A 15,900-nucleotide genomic window follows, 5' to 3' on the forward strand; every position below is an offset into this window, starting at 1 on the left:
AGAGTTCAAAACCAAAATAAAAGTGTACTGTGCATGCTGCAAGTGGAATATTGTATGGTGGATATTTATTTACTTCTGGACTTCTAAAGTTAGAGAGGAAGGGCTCACATTGAGTCTTTTCTTTGGTATTCAGCACCTGGTATATCCTAATTTGACCATTAATCTGGCTTCATTTTTTGTCACAAAACTAAGTAAGGCATGTACTATGGATACTGAAAGTGGCTCATTGCAACAGCAGATATTTATTTAGATATAGATTTCTGAAGTTGGAGGTTGAGGACACACAACATGTATGTTCTGCAATATCAGTTGCCTGTTTCTCCTAATCGGTTCATTAATGTCATTTCATTTTTACACACAATACTAAAGGAGAAGTGTTTGTATGTATGCTGGTTTTTGGTTTGTGGTATCAGCTCATATTTTGTAGTTATGGTTGTGTGATCATTATATCTGCTGAGCCCAGTGTCTGGATGTAGTTCATGGGAGTATGATAAATCTCATTTGAAACTTGTTTCAGTTTCTCAAGTGCATTTTTTGTTATGTGGCAATGAGTCTGTGTCTTCTATTAATTGTGTATGTTTCTGTAAAGCACTATGTAAGTACATTACACTTATTGTTTGGTAAATTTTGTATAGGTATTTATGTGTAGTTTAGCAGCTATTGCATTACGTATGGATCACTTCTGTTAATGATTCACGTTCTCTGTATACGATTATATGCTTGTGAATGTGATATCTGATTCTGAATATTTTACTAGTTCCATTAGTGTCTGAGCTGTGGTCGAAAACAATCTGTGCATAGCCTCTAATCACATACATTAACCCCCCCCCCTCCCCCTTTTGCCGCAAGCTAGTTAAAAATATCTGTAAACAAAGCTAATATCAGGCTAGTTTCTTGCACACAATAGTGGGCTAGAAAACTTGGAAAATGAAAAGTACAGTATGATTTGTATTTGTATTTTATTTGGTCCAGTTTATATTACATGTACAGTACAACACATCAGATAATGGATAGATCAGTGCATATATGTCTTCATTATTAGATGATGTTTGTGTGCATTACTGAATACATTTTTTTAAGCTCTGACTTATAATTAAACTATTATAGCTAGAAAATTACAACTGGAAATATGACTAAACTAATATTAATGGTTACAGACTACAAGTACATAGCCACATTTACACAATATTTTTGTTATGTGATAAAGAATGTGGCTTATACACTTGACATTAACTTCTCAAAGATTTTGGAGGAACTCTTCCAGACTATGGAAGCAATGCATTAATTAATATTCTTTTAACACTGCTTTAATTTTTGTAGATCATTTAGTACTTTAATTTAATTTGGAAACTTGTCGTAAATAATTTTACCATGGTGTAATGTTCCTTTTTGGCACAACTACTTTCTATTTGGAGCATGTGAAAGTCAGTTTTCTGTCTTGTGTCATGGTGATGCAGATTTTCATTTTTGAAGAGGACACTAGGATTTGTTATTGCATATTTCTTAATAAACACTGTACTTTCAGAAATGTAAATACATGGAAGAGGAAGACTCCCCAAGCTTTTAAATAGTGGTCTGCAAGGTTTATTCATTTTTATTCCAGCCATGATTCTCACTTTTCTTCTTTGCAACCTGAAGAATTTTTGGCAGGATGGTGATTTACCCCAGAAAGTGATCCCATACTTCAGAACAGAACGTAGCATAATAAACAGTCATTAGACAGTCCTTATGGCAACTGTTTTCAAGCACTCTTCAAACAACACATGGTAACATGCTATCAATGTGAGTATCCAATCTAAGGTTAATTTTGCACCAGATCCCCAGAAATTCTGCATTAGCCACACCTGAAATATCTCTGTCTGATATCTGAATTTTTATACACTCTTCACTGTTTCTCTAGACATTATAAAAATTTAACACTTCTGTTTTACTTTATTTGTTATCGGTTTGTTTTGGCTGAATGAGCTTACAAAACCGGTTAATGTCTCAGATAGTGTTGTCTGCAACATTTCTGCTGTCTTCTTACTGACTAAAATATTTGTCATCTGCAAACTGGATAGTGGTATGACACTTGGACAGATCAAGGTATATGCCAGTTACTTTTTCCCCCACTATCAAGTTTTTGGCGCACTTCACTTAGAAATTCAAATATTGTGATTTCTGTTGATTGGCCTTTCTGGAAGCCATGGTGGGCGGTGGGTAGTATGTTGCACTATTCTAGAAAATCTAGCAATCTCTTATGATTTTTTTTCTAGTAGTTTTGTAAATACTGATAGCAAAGCAAGAGGTCTATAATTGGCAATTTCTTCTTTCTTGCCCTTTTTTAATAGTGGCTTTTTTGGGTGTTATTATGTAGTGATCATTTTCCATTTTCTTACCTTTTTTTTGACCTCGTGAAGCACTCTCTTATAATTCTTGAAACACATAAAAATTCTTCAATAAAATTTGTGCTTTTGAAATTTATTCAAATCTTCTGTTTTCAACAAATATTTTAGTTGTCGGCCAAAAACTATTTCTTTTACTAATTTTGAATTTTTAGTTTTTAACTGGAAAAAAAATACTGAAATAATGTGAGAATATCACCATGAACATGTCAAAACTTTACATGTGCCCTCGCAGTGTACATGTCATTCCACGTTCCTGTTTTCAGCAAATGCCCAAGATGTCTTAAGTTTTTGTTGCTACAATTTCAACCTTTCCTCATTATTTGTGGTTGATTGTTACCTATGGTTTCTATTGGGAATTAAATAAATGTTGCATAATGATCACAGAAACCTGTATTCATATTTCCAGCTTTGAATAAATATTTATCTGTTTTATTAGAACCTGATCTATAGTACCACTGGGTGATTGGTGACTCTGGCAGGGGATTTAATGGCTGTGTGTATGTTATAAGTTTTTAATAAATCCTCACGGTTAAATCAGTCCTTTTAGTCCTCATTGAAATCTATGTTATAGTCACCACACACAATATTTTTTGTACTAACTGCTTTTATAGTGCCAAGTGCCTTCTCACAATTTTCAAAGTAAAAGAAAGTAGTTATGTTTCCATTTAGGCTACTATATACAAATAAAATGACATTTAAATTAGATCTGTAGCAGAAATTCAGCTGCCATGCTCTTTCTCTAGCTGATCAATGAACTTCAAGTAACAGTGTTTGATGCCTTCTCTAACAAACAGGGTGAGTCTAAAGGACTTGGCGACTTTGGAATGATATAGAAATTTATTGATATAACCTACAGAATTGGTAGGTGTGCACTATACTGGCACTCCTGGTGGAAGGGCTACTGATACACTGCGCTAATCAAACTAGAGGTTGTTTGCTACAAAATGACACATCTACCGACTGTATAAGTTATCTCAATAAATTTCCATATCATTCCAAAGTTAACATATTTTCTATTAAACAATGTTCACAAATACATGTAACTGACACCTCTTTTAATTTATCTGACAACAATATTTCCACCTCATTAACTTCAAAACATAGTGTTATAATTATCTTTATTGACTATACAATAGAGACAGTATTATGAAATGTAAAAAAACTCAGAGAACTGACCTGGGTTTGAACCTGAGATCCTCTGCACTATACACCAGTATGTAACATCTCAGCTACTGAAACAATAGTACAAATATTACCTGATCAATATAACTTTGTCAAATGACTTATTTGCTGTATGAATTTCTTGTATAATGTATCTGTAGGCACATACAAAAGATGGAAAATTTCCTAGTTTTTGAAGTTATCCTTTGAAAAGCTATAGTAAAATACAAACACACACACACACACACACACACACACACACACACACACACACACACGTTCATGCATACACATGCCTTTGCCCTTACGTGATGCCAGATGGAGCCCTTACGTGATGCCAGATGGACTGGGTTGTGGTGAGGGTAGTGTCGAATGGAGTGGGTAGAGGGAGAGAGGGTCAGGCAAGGGAGGGGGTGGGTGGCTAGTGGGTCAGAGGGACGCTGTTTGCCAGCTAGGAACGCAGAAGGAAGGAGTGGCATACATATGGGCTGGCATGAATGTAGTGGACAGCGGGAAGCGGGACGCGCTGAAGGTGACATAAATTGGGAAGGGATGACAGAATGGAGGAAGGGGAAACTGTTGGGTGGAGAGAGCGAGGTCGTTAGGTTACCTGAGATTGAAGCCAGGATGATTATGGAAGTGGAGTATGTGTTGTAAGGATAACTCCTGTCCCAGCCACTGAAATAGAGCACATTGTTCTCAACTGTATATTGTGTCACTGGATGCTCAACTTAGTTCTTGACAACAATTTGGCAGTGGCTGTTCATTCTGGTGGAAAGCTGGATGGTAGTCATACCAACATAAAAGGCTATGCAGTATTTGCAGCAGAGTTAGTGTATGATATGGCTGCTTTCACAGATAATGTGGCCTCTGATGGGGCAGGATAAGCCTGTGATAGGACTGGAGTAGGAGGTGCTGCGTGGGTAGATTGGGCAGGTCTTGCATCTTGGTCTGCACAGGGATATGATCCATTTGGCAAAGGGTTCAGAGTGAGGGTGGGCCAGGAATGGACTACGATGTTGCGTAGTTTGGGACGGCAATAGAACACCACTTTAGAAGGTGTGGAAAGGATCTTGGGTAGGATGTCCCTCACTTTGGGTCAGGATGAGAGAAAATCAAAGACCTGGTGAAGATATGGTTCAGCTATTCAGCACAGGGTGATATTGGGTGACATGGGGGGGGGGGGGGGTGCTCCTTTCCAACTAATCCTTTGGGGTGGTGGGAGGATTGTGGATGCGTGAAGATATGGCATGGGAAATCTATTTATGGACTAGGTTTGGGATTACTGCCTATCTGGCATAAAGGGAGTTATTGTCACTACAGATACAATGTCTGCAGATGGCTAGGCTGTATGGGAGGGATTTTTTGGCATGGAAGAGATAGGAGCTGTGGAAATGCGGGTACTGTTCGTGGTTGGTTGGTTTAATGTGAACGGAGGTGTGACCCACAACTATTTTTCCAGGTTTAAAAACAAATCTGCAGCACAGCCATCAGCATCCGCATGGCACTCTCCTATGCCAACCTCTTTACACTGCAGTGATTCAAGAACTTCTGTGTAAATTCTAGAACCACTCAGCCTTCTACTGTCTTGAACACACAATATTCTAGACACGAATGTTGGATGGTAAAATCCTAGCTACTGCACGTCACATGTTTGTGTGTGCAGTTTTGAAATCAGTCGCGGGAAGAAAGTAGATGCAGCAGTTGAACGGCACTGACAAATACCTATCGGACAATGCATAGATGTTTTAGTGAGTGCGTAAGGAAGAACCATGGAGTTTATATGCAGCTCTGTGCTTATTGTGTCATTGACTATTGTTATTAAAACAATAACAGTTGAAAAAGTACTCTTGTAGGCTCTTGACCCAACCTTGTTAGAGGCAAGACTCATTTTATGATTCATTGTTAAGAAAGGAAGTTACATATTCATGTGGAAAGTCAGATTTTTATTGTGTATGGACATCAAATACATCGTTAGTTGACGAAAAGTAATGTTTGTATGGACGTCAAATACATCATTAGTTGACGAAAAGTAAAGTTTGTATAGACTTATTTCATAAGTAGAAGGAGTCTAAAAATTCCTGTAGCATTATTCGACAGAGAAGAAGTCAAAGAGGGTTTCCAGCAGCTGGCTATTCAGTAAAGAAGAGTGGCTGCAAATTCCAAGTAAGTCACCTCGTAAAGAAGTGGAAGGTGGTTTGGGGGAATAAGTCAATATAACCCAGATCATACTCACACTTTTAGTCATCAGAATGTTAGAACGTGGTGACCTGTGTGAAAGGACCAGAAAACAGGAATTTTAATTCAAAAACGAGAGAAGAAGGGAGCGAAGTTTAAGTGGAAAAACATTGAAGAAATGAAAAATTCACAACGATAAAAATAGTAAAGAAGATTTTGATGTATTTGTCGAAGAAGAAGTACGCATGGAACCATTCAGCTAAGAAGATCCAGTGCGGGGGTGTATACAGCTCTCACACACATCGTGGGGACACAGACACGGAAACCAACATACATCCGATGCCACCGTCACCAGCTGCTGTTCACCGGTGCTGACCTGCCTTCACATCCGCTCACTTACGCAACGAGAATTCTACACCGGGTGAGCGTGAAACACAACTTTATTACTTTAGTACGAAGTGGTACAAGATACTGTTGAGTGAACTTTATTTGTGTGGTTATCATATTTAAAGTTAGTTTTAAATGCTTACAAGAGCTAAAGCATACAAGAGTATGGAAAATATACAACAGGTTGGGGACACTCAAGAACCGGCTCATGAATATTAGCAAAGAAGTGCCTGACTGGGCTGAGTTGATAAATTTAATTAAAGCTCAGAGTCTGCAGTTAAATGCTCAGAGTGAGACTCTTAAGGAAAGAATTAGGCTTAGTAAATTCTCAATTAAGTATTAAAATGACAAATTAGGGTTTGTTAAGTGCCAGGGTCAAATCTCAAAGCGAAGAATTTAGTAATCTGCCATATCAATCATGTATTTACCGACCTTAGTCAGAAACAGAATGATACCTTTCAGGATTTGTCAAAAAGGTTAGAACTTATCATTGAGAACAAATGTAATAGTGTAGAATCGGAACTTATTGAAAAGTTAGGATCTTTCAAAACGTGTACAATATTAAGTATAATGATGTAAGAGAGTGTAGATAAGCAGAGTAAGTTAATGTCAATCATTCAGTCGCAAATTACAGGTGTCAGTACATTGGTAGACAATGTAGAAAGGAATTTCAAAGACAAAATAGCCTACTCTGATATTATAAATGTAATTAGTTTGGAGGAACAATTTGGGGAAATTATAGTTGGAAAAGTTACCCAGAGAATAACATCCGGGAATGTATCACCTGTTCCTTCTTCTGAACTTAATAATACCACGAAAGGTGTGGATGACATGTGGAAAAAGATTAAGCTTACCCAAGATAAAGTAGAAGAAAAGGTATCTTCACCTAACGTTGTATTAACTAGTGAAGCTGTGACTGATTTACTATGGGGAGCTAATTCAGGGTTATCTAGACAATTCCCTAAGTTTAAGCCGGACAGAGAGGTACATCGGACCAAATTCTTAAAAAGGTTTAACCAAGCTTTGCTGAAAAATTGTGAACACTCCAAGAAGATTGAATTTGCGGTGGGGTACCTTCTAGGGGAAGCCTCAGAATGGGGTACAGTAAATATTGAGAATTTTTCCTCTTGGGAAGACTTTCAAAAGAAATTTAAAGAAAATTACTGGTCTGCCAGTGCACAAGAAAAGTTAATATCAGATCCATGGGACCCGAGCAGAGTCATCTATTCTCCAGGGACATTAACATTTTGAGTTAACAGGCCGAGTAATGACTGTCAGATCCTGAGTTTTTTTCAGTGTTTCTTCTAAAATAGTTTTCCTGCACTGAATCCCTTTAAAATCTAAAACTATCCTTTATTCTTATTGATTAGAAAACTGGATATGACTATGAAATAGAAAAAAAGAAAAGAAAGTGATATCTAAATGAAATAAATTGACTAGAATATTATATTTGTGGAAAATGTAATATGATGTGACTAATTGAACAATTGTTATACTGAACTGTATAGCTTTTCTATTTTGTAAAGAGTATTTTGTACCTTTTATGAGATGTTATACAGATGGGAGGGTTTGTATAACTTTTGAAAGGGGTGGGTATTGTAGTTAAAAGCATGATTTACAGGAACACATAAATCACGACTTTCAAACAACTCTCACTGATTCTTCTACATCTGCCATTTCCATACGGTTGCTAGGATTTCCTTCGGACACCTCAATGGGTGAAGGTGGGAGAAGTCCATTCTGTAGGAGACAATTTCACACCAAACCTCCTCCAGCGTCTCACTCAAGTAGAGGTAGGGATCCTGGGGAAGGGGGTGGGAAGGCTTTGCTGTCTTTGGGGCTTCTTCTTTCTCTTCTTCGATCCTAGCGACCACATCTATTTTTTCCTTTCTTACTTCTCATCTTGAGGACCTGTCTATCTTTTCCCTCTTTCCATATTCATAAACTTCTATCGCTAAAGTGCTTCCTTATTTCCGTGGTTACTAATAACCTACATCTTATCTTTAGATAAGAAGGCCAAATAATCAGACTTCATAAACACACATTCACATATACACAAATATACACCTCTACACAAACATTAAATTATATAAGACAAAGTCTGTCACGATGTGAGAACTGCCAGGTGTTGTAGGAGAAAAGGTATGTACATAGGGAATTATGCTCACATGTATGAGGAGTTATGACAGTTCTACATCAAATATACATAATGAGAGGTGCCCATACATAACGAACAACTATAAAATAGTAATGAGTAATGGATAAATAAGAAAAAGGCGTGAGAAACGTCAGTGTAATAAATAATGAAGTGAAGGATAGTAGGATGTAACTTCTGAACTTAATAATACCAGGAAAGGTATGGATGACATGTGGAAAAAGATTAAGCTTACCCAAGATAAAGTAGAAGAAAAGGTATCTTCACCTAACATTGTATTAACTAGTGAAGCTGTGACTGATTTACTATGGGGAGGTAATTCAGGGTTATATGTAGATATAATATCTATTGAAAATATAGAAGTGATAAGCACAGGAGGATTCTAGGGAGTAAATGATATATTAAAGAATGAATGCGAAGTTTAAGATGGATTTATAACTTTACCAGAAGATACTTAATTATGGTATACATAGAAATATATACTTGGGTAATGAACTGTGAGGCCTACTCAGAAAGGATAAAGGGGAGTTCCCGGCAATCACTAAGTATAAAGGGCAGACGTACCTATGTTGAGATAGGATGATCTGTGGCCTAAAAAACAGAGATTTTTTTAAAGGGGCGTACATACCTGAATGGAAAGAGGTCAACCCACAAGTAAGGAATAGATGCTGATCCTAGGAGGAGACAGTATCATGACAAAAGTCACAAATTTTGTACGAGTTATTTTGGAAAGTGTAAATTCTATGAATGACTAGCATTATTATATTTCATGGAAGTAAATGAGAGTCAAAAGAACACTTTCATTTAGAGTTCCTCCAAGCAACAACTAATGAAAATAGTACATACTAGGAAAAAGGTAGTACAAAAAGATAAGAATAGAAATAGATTACTCATGTGTCATAAACACCTGAAGTTTTTGCTTGAAAAAGGAAATAAAGAAAAGAAAAGGAAAAGTGTCCTCACAATTCCTAAATATTAGTAAAGCTGACTAAAACCACGAGTAAATGCTCATCTCTTAACAACAAAGTAAATAAGAAAAGAATAGAGAGAGAGAGAGAGAAAAAAAAATAATACGCAACAGATTGTGCAAGCGAGGACAGAGAATTGTTATGGAAAGGAGAGACATGTATATAAACACAAGTAAAAAAAGTATACTGTTAAGATATGAAATGTTATTATGAGTGATATTACTTGTATAATGATTATGTATAAAATAATGTGTGTTCAATCTGAAGGGGGGGGGGGGGGGGGGGGAGATATGTAATGATTCAAGAATTTCTGTGTAAATTCTAGAACCACTCAGCCTCCTACCATCTCAAACACACGATATTCTAGATACGGGTGTGGGGTGGTAAAATCCTACCTACTGCACGTCACATGTTTGTGTGTGCAGGTTTAAAATCAGTCTCGGGAAGAAAGTAGACACGGTGGTCGAATGGTGCCAACAAGGAACTGTTGGACAGCCCATAGTTGTGTTAGTGAGAATGTAAGGAAGAATCATGGAGTCTATATGCAGCTCTATGCTTATTGTGTCATTGACTATTGTTAAGTGAAACAAGAACAATTGAAAAAGTACTCTTGTAGACTCTTGACTCAGCCTTGTGAGAGGGAAGGCGTTTTTTTAGTCTCTTTTTCTGAAAGTCATGGTGTCTAAGCAGACTTTCTTTCGAATGTAAATCAATTTGTTTCAAACATACAACTGTACAAGAGACTTACTGAAGTTACATATTATGCTGAAAGGGAGAATTTTTATTGTGCTTGAAACTCAAATACATCGTTGACTGACGAAAATTAAAGTTTGTATAGCTACTTATTTCACTAGTAGAAAGAGGCTTGAAAATTCCTGTACCTAACATTATTTGATGAAGAAGAAGTCAAGAGTGTTTCCAGCGGCCGGCTATCCAGTAGAGAAGAGTGGCTTATTTCACTAGTAGAAAGAGGCTTGAAAATTCCTGTATCTAACATTATTTGACGAAGAATAAGTCAAGAGAGTTTCCAGGAGCCGGCTATCCAGTAGAGAAGAGAGGTTGCAAATCCCAAGCAAGTCATCTCATAAAGAAGTGGAATGTGGTTTGGGGAAATAAATCAGTATAACCCAGACCCACACTCACACTTTAAGTCGTTAAAACGTTAGAACAGGTCATGTAGAAACCTTCCTAGTGTCCCAAAATTTCCAACCCCTAGTCTAATTCATGTTCATTGATATCTTCATGATCCTGGACTTGGAGCAAAGACACCCTATCCACATTCCTTCATAATCTCAATACCTTTTCTCCCATCCACTTCATCTGGTCTTCCTCTAGTGACACACCACCTTCCTAGATGATGACCTCCACCTTGCTGATGGCTCCATCTACACCCCTGTCTGCAGTAAATCCACTAACCAACAAAAGTACTAAACTTTTGATAGCTGCCATCCCTTCCACACCAAAAACTCCCTCCCACACACCTCAGCCACCCATGGATGTTGTATCTTCAGTGACGAGAAGACCCTTGACCAAGGAGCAACCATCTCGTCACCCAGTATCACACTGGACTGGAACAACTGAATCATATCTTTTGAATATCTCTCATCCTGTCCTAAACAGAGGGGCATCCTACCCAAGATCCTTCCCAATCCCCCTAAAATGGTGTGTTCCATCAGCCACCCTACTTACATGACACCCTAACCCATTTCTAAGCCACTCCTGCCCCCAGTCCCACTGTGCAAGACCTGCCCAATCCACCTACCCAGCACCTCCTACTCCAGTCCTGTCAGAGGTTTATCCTATCCTATCCTATCCTATCCTATCAGAGGCTGGGCCACCTGTGAAAGCAGCCATGTCATGTACCAACTCTGCTGTAAACACTGCACAGCCTTTTATGATGGATGATGGTACGACTGCCAACCAGCTGCCCACCAGGATGAATAGCCACTGCCAAACTGTTACCAAGAACAAAGTTGACATCTCAGTGGCACAATGTACAGTTGAGCACAACACACTCAACTTCAATGACTGCTTCAATACCTAAACCGTCTGGATCCTTCCCTCAACCATTACCTTCTCTGAATGACATAGACAGGAGTTATCCTTACAACATGTTTCTCCAAACCCCTAACCATCCTGGTCTGAGTTAGTGCTGCCTCCATCCCCCCCCCCCCCCCCCCCCCCACCCAACAGTTTTCCCTTCCTCCACCCTGTCAGCTTCCAATTCACATCACCACACTGCCTTCAGCATGTGTCGCTTCCCACTGGCTCGTATAATTGTGCCAGCCCATATACCTGTCACCCCTCTGCCCACAGACCTAGCTGGAAAACTGGCCTCCCTCTGAGCTGCTAGCTACCCACCCCAATCCCACCCAACAGTTTTCCCTTCCTCCACCCTGTCAGCTTCCAATTCACATCACCACACTGCCTTCAGCATGTGTCGCTTCCCACTGGCTCGTATAATCGTGCCAGCCCATATACCTGCCACCCCTCTGCCCACAGACCTAGCTGGCAAACTGGCCTCCCTCTGAGCTGCTAGCTACCCACCCCAGTCCCTACACTGCTTCACACTTCCCTCTCCCTTTATTCATGCAACCTAACACTACCCTCACCACAACCAGTCAACCTGCCGCAAAATAGCATTGGTGCTGTCAGTCTAGCTGACACTATGTAGTGACATAGGTACGTGTATGCTTGTGTATGAGTATTTTTGTATTTTACTCTAGTTCATCAAACGATAATTCCAAATGCCAGAAGTTTTACTTCTTTTGTGTGTACCTACAGATAATTCAATGCTTCTGCTTTTCAGTGAGTAGTATTTACATTCTACATGAACTTTCCTACAACATTCATACTGCCAAGTGGCTCTCTTCATCCCAAACTTTGTATCGTGCCTCTTTTGTTACTATCTGTAATCTACGTCTTGTTTGACAGTCTGTATTGTCTGTCCGCATCTTTTCATGTGTTTTCCCAACCACCTTTGTTATGCACATGCTTCACCTGTGCCAACCAATATGGTTGCACACAACTTTTGTGACACCTTGTAGCACTAGTCACGGCAGTTATGACTGCATCACACATGTTCTACGTAACACACAGCCACTGGATCACAGTTATTGTGCATTCCAGCAACTGACCACTACATTTAACCACTGAATCAACCCATCTCTTCTGACACATACCTCCTATCAGAACTTTGTGTGTTTCCGTTTTTCAGCCTGCATGTGATGATAAGTTACACACTATTTAAATATTGCCACATCATAAAACCATACTATTGCTCCCAGCACAATTTCTTTCATCTTCTTCATGCAATGAACTCACACTATAATATCCAGTTCTCCTTACAACCACCTAACATTTTCACGTCCCCATTTGTTTGCTATCGTTATCCCTCCAAAAAGTATCTCTTCCCTTGGCTAAATTCCTGTCCCAGAACCTGTTCCTTAAATGCTGCCTAAACCATGGAATCCCTCTCCCCCCACAAATTGCCTAACCATAAAAATCCCTTTCGCTGGATTTTCGCTGGATCCCACCCCTCCTTTCACGATGACCTTCACCTTTTGGATTCTGCCAGTTGCTATCCCTCAAGAACCTGATACTGCAAAAACACATTTCCATTGCAGACTTCCCAGAAGTGCCTTCATTGCCTCTGCAAGATACTGTTGTTCTGCACTACTCACGCAATGTCTCTGAAGTAGAAACCTTTGCACCTCAACACATTGAGGAGCATTCCAGACACAACCATCATGAACTATCCAACCTGTTGACATCTACTCCTGTCTTGGGGTACACCCATTCTTCTCACAGTGAACCTCCTCACCAACCCCTCATGGCGCTCAGACCCTGCCTAGCTGACCTCTTCGGTTTACCACATCCTCCAAAACTCCCTCCCAACACCCCACAAAACCCAGAACCCAAAACACTGCTGGTAACCTCTCCACCAAAAACCTCAGTCCCACAGAAGCTTCAGTCCTATCCAAAGGCCTAAACTTCAGCCCTACTCCAAAATTCCAACATACTGAACTTATCAAAGACCTACTCTGCTTCTCCTAGTCCCTACAGTGGAAACACTTCTTTGTCACCCAGTATACTGAAGGTCTCATAACCAACCGGCTATGTATCCATGACAAATGGCCACTGCCAAACTGTTGTTGAGAATATTCAAGTGGCACAACATACAGCTCTGCACAACATGCTCAATTTCAATGGCTGTTTCACAACCCAAACCATCTGGATTCTTCCCTCCACCACCCACTTCTGTGAACTATGCAGGCAGGAGTTATCTTTACAACACATTGTCTGCCTCTATAATCATCCTGGCCTCAATCTCACATAACCTACCATTCCCGCACCCTCACCCTCCACCCAACAGTTTCCTCTTCTTCTGTCTTGTCACTCCTTCCAATTCATGTCCCCGTACTCCTCAGGAGGACGTCGTTATCAGGAGAAAGAAAACTGGCATTCTACAGATCGGAGTGTGGAATGTCAGATCCCTTAATTGGGCAGGTAGATTAGAAAATTTAAAAAGGGAAATGGATAGGTTAAAGTTAGATATAGTGGGAATTAGTGAAGTTCGGTGGCAGGAGGAACAAGACTTTTGGTCAGGTGAATACAGGGTTATAAATATAAAATCAAATAGGGGTAATGCAGGAGTAGGTTTAATAATGAATAAAAAAAATAGGAGTTCAGGTAAGCTACTACAAACAACATAGTGAACGCATTATTGTGGCCAACATAGACACGAATCCCACACCTACCACACTAGTACAAGTCTATATGCCAACTAGCTCTGCAGATGACGAAGAAATTGAAGAAATGTATAATGAGATAAAAGAAATTATTCAGATAGTGAAAGGAGACAAAAATTTAATAGTCATGGGTGACTAGAATTCGATAGTAGGAAAAGGAAGAGAAGGAAACGTAGTAGGTGAATATGGATTGGGGGAAAGAAATGAAAGAGGAAGCTGCCTGGTAGAATTTTGTACAGAGCACAACTTAATCATAGCTAACACTTGGTTCAAGAATCATAAAAGGAGGTTGTATACATGGAAGAAACCTGGAGATACTGACCGGTTTCAGATAGATTACATAATGGTTAGACAGAGATTTAGGAACCAGATTTTAAATTGTTAGACATTTGCAGGGGCAGATGTGGACTATGACCACAATCTATTGATTATGAGCTGTAGATTAAAACTGAAGAAACTGCAAAAAGGTGGGAATTTTAGGAGATGGGACCTGGATAAACTGACTAAACCAGAGGCTCTACAGAGTTTCAGGAAGAGCATAAGGGAACAATTGACAAGAAGGGGGGGGGGGGGCAAGAAATACAGTAGAAGAAGAATGAGTAGCTTTGAGGCATGAAGTAGTGAAGGCAGCAGAGGATCAAGTAGATAAAAAAACGAGGGCTAGTAGAAATCCTTGGGTGACAGAAGAAATACAAACGTCTCAAAAATGAGATCGACAGGAAGTGTAAAATGGCTAAGCAGGGATGGCTAGAGGACAAATGTAAGGATGTAGAAAAAGAGTACCACTTGTATGAATATGAAGAGCTCAGATGGAAACCCAGTTCTAAGCAAAGAAGGGAAAGCAGAAAGGTGGAAGGGGTATATGCAGGGTCTATACAAGGGCGATGTACTTGAGGACAATATTATGGGAAAGGAAGAGGATGTAGAAGAACATGAAATGGGAGATACGATACTGCATGAAGAGTTTGACAGAGCATTGAAAGACCTGAGTCGAAACAAGGCCCCAGGAGTAGACAACATTTCATTAGAACTACTGACAGCCTTGGGAGGGCCAGTCCTGACAAAACTCTACCATGTGGTGAGCAAAATGTATGAGACAGGCAAAATACCCACAGACTTCAAGAAGAATATAATAATTCCAATCCCAAAGAAAGCAAGTGTTGACAGATGTGAAAATTACCGAACTATCAGTTTAATAAGTCACAGCTGCAAAATACTAACGTGGATTCTTTACAGACGAATGGAAAAACTGGTAGAAGCCGACCTCAGTTTGGATTCTGAAGAAATATGGGAACACGTGAGGTAAAACTGACCCTACGACTTTTCTTAGAAGCTAGATTAAGAAAAGGCAAACCTATGTTTCTAGCATTTCTAGACTTGGAGAAAGCTTTTGACATTGTTGACTGGAATACTCTCTTTCAAATTCTGAAGGTGGCAGGGGTAAAATACAGGGAGCGAAAGGCTATTTACAATTTGTACAGAAACCAGATGGCATACAGAAAAGTCGAGGGACATGAAAGTGAAGCAGTTTTTGGGAAGGGAGTGAGACAGAGTTGTAGCCTCTCCCTGATGTTATTCAATCTGTATATTGAGCAAGCACTAAAGGAAACAAAAGAAAAATTCGGAGTAGGTATTAAAATCCATGGAGAAGAAATAAAAACTTTAAGGTTCGCCGATGACATTGTAATTCTGTCAGAGACAGCAAAGGACTTGGAAGAGCAGTTGAACAGAATGGACAGTGTCTTGAAGAGAGGATATAAGATGAACATCAACAAAAGCAAAACGAGGATAATGGAATGTAGTCAAATTAAGTCGGGCGATGCTGAGGGAATTGGATTAGGAAATGAGACACTTAAAGTAGTGAAGGAGTTTTGCTATTTGTGGAGCAAAATAACTGATGATGGTCGAAGTAC

The 15,900-nt window shown here is 39.3% G+C and overlaps 1 long non-coding RNA gene across 2 annotated transcripts in view; it reads right to left on the reverse strand.

Annotated features, from left to right (window-relative positions):
* Window positions 1-942: 942 nt before the first annotated feature.
* The window catches only part of LOC126336519 (uncharacterized), a 29,992-nt gene continuing 15,034 nt past the window's right edge, over window positions 943-15,900 (reverse strand). For both annotated transcript variants that reach the window (XR_007564970.1, XR_007564969.1), the window contains exon 3: window positions 943-3,619. This is a non-coding gene — a long non-coding RNA (uncharacterized LOC126336519). The remainder of the gene's footprint in view (window positions 3,620-15,900) is intronic.

The sequence above is a fragment of the Schistocerca gregaria genome, chromosome 2 (assembly GCF_023897955.1).
Source record: "Schistocerca gregaria isolate iqSchGreg1 chromosome 2, iqSchGreg1.2, whole genome shotgun sequence".
Lineage (NCBI taxonomy): Eukaryota > Metazoa > Arthropoda > Insecta > Orthoptera > Acrididae > Schistocerca > Schistocerca gregaria.